The following is a 4,856-nucleotide window of genomic DNA, read 5'->3' as shown; positions in this document are numbered from 1 at the left end:
AAATTTGCTTAGCTGGTTTTTCCCATGCATTTGTTTTGGGCAGTTCCTTGTAAAAAGGGAGTTTGATAGAATTCTCTATAGTTTGCCATGTGAATCACAATCAAACATCTGTTTTTCCTGGTTCTACTCTGTGTCTCCTCTTTGATAAGGAGGCTACCTCTACCCAATACTTTTATATATCTATATTACAATCCCTTGTAATCTCTTGAAAATTGGTATAAAGTTATTTAGAAACAAAAGAAATTCATCACCATAGAGATGACCATTATTTGTTTAGATAGCTGACACAAGTTTTTTCTAAGTTATTGTACTACGCTTAATTTGATGAGTTTCGTTGGGAGCAAGGGAAGTAAGTGTACAAGTAATGCTCTGTAGACCTTACTGCACAATCATTAGACTGAAGAAATCAAGAGGAGTAAGTCCCCTCAAATGTAGTTACAAGGTTAGATGCACACGAACAAATAAACACAAGAGTGAAAAGGCACATCCATATAAGTCACTGCTATGTACTCTAGTAATTTTCTTCTGTAGGAGACATCTAAATCTGTTAAAACAAAGAGCTGAGAATTAAGTTCTCTGGAGAATTATTAAGTAAAAGTGCGGGGTTTTATATACATATATTTATAATATATTTAGTCATTGCACAAAAGCTGTTTAAGTGTATATATCAAAGGGCTTCACAATGAAGAGGAGAATGCTCTTTGTCTTTATTCTTATTCTGTCTTCATTGTCTTTTAGGATACATAAAGAAAGTAATGTAATGACTGTTGTAAATTTCCTGATTAAATAAACACATTAGATCACCTTTTCTTGGCTGGAGAGATTTAGGTAAACACAATAGAATTTGTCACTATATTATGTGGAGTGAAGCTATATTCCAAAATGAGCATTCAGTGCAGCTAGACCCTAGGGCCTGTATTTTTAACCTACAAAGCTTCAGAGATTGACATTATCATTTAGTGTTTTCTTCAGCGCTTTGCAGTGATCAGCTCTTTTTCCTCTTGCTATTTAGTAACGTTTTATTAACATTATAGCACACCTTTGATTAGGGCATGAGATTGTAGAACACATTTTAGCATGGGCTTATTAATATACCTCAGTTTTCTAAAACAGTTTTCCAGTACAGCAAGTAAAAGAGAAATTGGTGTCTTTTGAGGAAAGAATCCAGTCTTTATTAAACCACAATTGGAAGTAAAGTTATCCCTGTGAGGACTATTCAGTTAACATATTTGTTTTGGTCAGTGGTACATTTCCATACCCTGACCTTTTGCAAGCAGGTGGAGGCAGTGCTAAATTCCCCCTTGCCTTCCCTTCCCTCTCATCTTCACTGAAGGGAAAAAATAAAAGGAGAAAAAATTTAAGGTTTTGTTTATTATGACACCACATGAATCTGAATGTGAAATAATTAAAATAATAGAATTGTTCATGCTAAGGAAACTTTTACGTATACTTCATTGCTTCATGTACCAAGGTTGTCTAAAAGGATGACATTTTGCAGTTCTAAAAGTTTGAGTTGTAGCTGTGACTAAACACTTTTTATTCTGGATTATGTAATTTAGGGTTGATGGGTTTCTTCTTTGAATTTGTTTATTTTGAAATGGATTAAGCTTGGACATTCAGAAACAAGTACTTAAAGTTGGGTTTTAAATCAAGGAAATAAAGAGTGTAAGTTTTCAAATTGTTGAACATACAATTGGTCTTACGGACAACAAGAACAGGTGAAGTTCCTTTGTTGTTGTTGAAATTTAGCTTTTGGCATTAAATTCCCTAGTTACTTTCTATGTTCAAAGAATTGATGAATATGAGTAATCAAAGTCAACTAAACACTGGAGAAAAACAAAAAATCGAAAAAAATTCCACTTTTTTCTCACCCCATCTTCTGGTTTGAGTGTTTAGTGTTTATTACTCCAAATTTTGGGGCTTTTTTTCAGTACCCTGTAATCTGAAATTCTGTATTTCTCTTCCCATGAAATGGAAGTAAATATTTAAACTAAAGCCTAAGTAGTAGTTGGGGGCTTATGACCATTCTGGGGTTGATGCTTAAACCCCAGAGATTATTTATGAACTGAATGGTTTTTGGAGAAGAAAAAATAAGACAACTATGAAACACTAAAATTTACATTATCAATGTTTTCAGGCTTCCTTTGCCACCACCTTTTTGGATAAGGGCATTGGAAAAGATTAAAATCTTCTTTGCCTATGTTATAAGAAATTCCAAGGTAATTATTTTGTCGTTGTGTTAAGTGGGGAGGAAACAAAGTCTATCAGGAAATAGATAAATGGAAACAACTTTAAACTGGGTGTTCTTTCTAATGCCTATCCAACACTGGTTAACGAAGCTAGTGACTTATAGAAAGTAGTATGAAATAGCATTCTTATAATTAATTGTGTACTAGAAAGAATGAATGTTCTGCAGGTTGCATCTACAGTTGCTCTTAACACAGCACTATCGTCATCCAAATTTGGAAAAACAAAAAAGATTTGATTAGAAAGAATGTCTTCAAGTGCAAGGTATGAGCAACTTGTTTGCCTGTAATGCTGAACTGTCAATATATGCAAGGGCAAACTTGTTTTAAAATATTTCAGAGAATCTTAGCTTAGCTTTAGTTTTCTTTGTGTTTTATCCTGACCTAAACAACAAAATTTGTTTACCACAAGGTTGTTAAGTCTACATCAGACTTATATTTTAATCAAAACTTGCTATCATTCTGCTACCTCTTAAGCCAGTATCAGTAGTGATTGCAGTGAAATATGATCTGAAATAGGAGATACCTATGGTAGGAACAGTTGCTTTCATTGTAGTTGAAAATCATGGAATTTCATGGAAAAACCTTACTGTTAAATACATACTTCCAGTGTATTAATTATAGTGGTAGATTAATACATCCAAATGGAGATCAGTAACAGGTGTCCCTCAGGGGTCCATGCTGGGACCGGTACTGTTTAATATCTTTATTAATGACATAGTGGGATTGAGTGCACCCTCAGCAAGTTTGCTGACGACACCAAGCTGTGTGGTGTGGTTGGCACACTGGAGGGAAGGGATGCCATCCAGAGGGACCTTGACAGGTTTGAGAGATGAGAGGTCCTCTGTGTGAAAGTCCAACAAAGCCAAGTGCAAGGTTCTGCACATGGGTTGGGGCAATCCCCAGTATCAATATGGGCTAGTAAGAAATTGAGATACAAACTAAGTGTCTTTGAATATAAACCTGCTTTTCCTGTTCTCTTATGTGAAAAAGTACTTATGAAGCATACAGAAAGCAGTATGTTTGCAGGTTCTCAACTCTGTTGGCACAGGATAAGTTGAGCTAATACGTTTCTTTAATTACATTCCTGAAGAATGTAACTTTTTAAAGTGCAACAAGTTGAGAAATACTGCTCTGTGCTTAAGAGTGGATTCCTATTTAATATGAACGCTGTACTTGTCATCTGTGCTGTTTTATGCAGAAGTAACAGCTTTGCATTTTGTGCTTGCTGAAAGATAATAGGGACTGATGCGAGCGTAAATTGGTTTTGCCAGATGGCTGTATACTTCTGCATTCATCTCCTGAATCTCATACTAGGGATGATATAAGATAATCTTAAGGCTCTCTGAGCCTTCCACTGGAAATCTCTTTTTCCATGAAGGTAACGATTCATTGTACAAACTTTTCTGTGCTTCATGCCAGTCTGTCACGTAACTGAGCAGTCTTGTCCCGTAGTGCTAAAAAGAACATTTTGGACTGTATCCAGAGCAATTGTTTATGCTGAGGATAACAATCTGGAAGCGTGAGAGGAAGTCATCTAAGCTTTGTATTAGCTAATATTAGTATAAAGAGTGAACTTTCCTTATCCCCTGCTTCCCCAGGGGAGGAAATCAGTAAATTACCAGTCAGGACATGGAGTCAGTATCTCAGAAGCCTCCTGTAATGTCTGTACTGGATGATGACTGACAATTAATGCTGCTACCCATCTTAAAATTTTCTTCTCCTTGTACAGATTTGGCATTGCTACCAACCGTCTAGGGAAGTATAGACTTTCGGTTAATAAAAGACAGACAGCTGAGACTTCAGGAGTCCAGTATGCCAGTCTCTGAGAGACTAAAGTAAAAGAATTTTCTGATAATATCTTCTAAGTAGATGTCCTGGGATGATAAAATGCAAGAGTCACCCCCTTTTCAGACTTCTGTGTGTGATGATAACTATTCCTTATAAGCTTGGTTTTGCTATGTTCAAATAAAAAATAGCTGGCACAGCTCATTGCTTGAGGGTTAATATTTTGGGGTTTCAAATTGCCTATTAAAAGTAATCTGTAATAGCATAAGGACACCGAATAGTAGATTGATAAGGTTTTGTTAGTGCGTTCCTGGTGTATGTGAACTTGAGTCTCTGTTCCCACCATAGCAACTGTTATTCACTGTCATCTGTATACAGAAAAGACTTCACAATCGTCAGTGCACTTAACTTCTGGAAAACCCGATATTTGATATGTTTATATTAATGCCAAATTTTCTCAAAGGCAGAGATCTGCTTCAGCTTCTTTAATGCTTTCCCTTGGGAGTTTTCAAAATCTTCTCTTTTATGAAGAACTTTTTCTTTGCTGCTTAAATTCCTGTTGCTATTCATTAGCATTAGAAAACCCCAAACTTCCACCTGAATTCAAACGAAAACAGTCTACATTTTCATCTGGAAGGCACAGGCAGAATACTAATGCTTTAAATGTTTTGTGTGTGCATTTGGTTTTAGGCATTCTTACACTTTGTGCTTACCACCAGCAAAGACGGGGTAGTGCTTTGTCGGCTGTACCTTTGGTTTCTGCATATTTGAGGGAGGGAGCATGCTCGAAATCCTACCTTGACTTGGGGTGGAGGTCACAGC

The sequence above is a fragment of the Grus americana genome, unplaced genomic scaffold, assembly GCF_028858705.1.
Source record: "Grus americana isolate bGruAme1 unplaced genomic scaffold, bGruAme1.mat scaffold_620, whole genome shotgun sequence".
Classification (NCBI taxonomy): Eukaryota; Metazoa; Chordata; class Aves; order Gruiformes; family Gruidae; genus Grus; species Grus americana.
The sequence above is the reverse complement of the archived record's forward strand: the minus strand, read 5'-3'. Positions refer to the sequence as shown.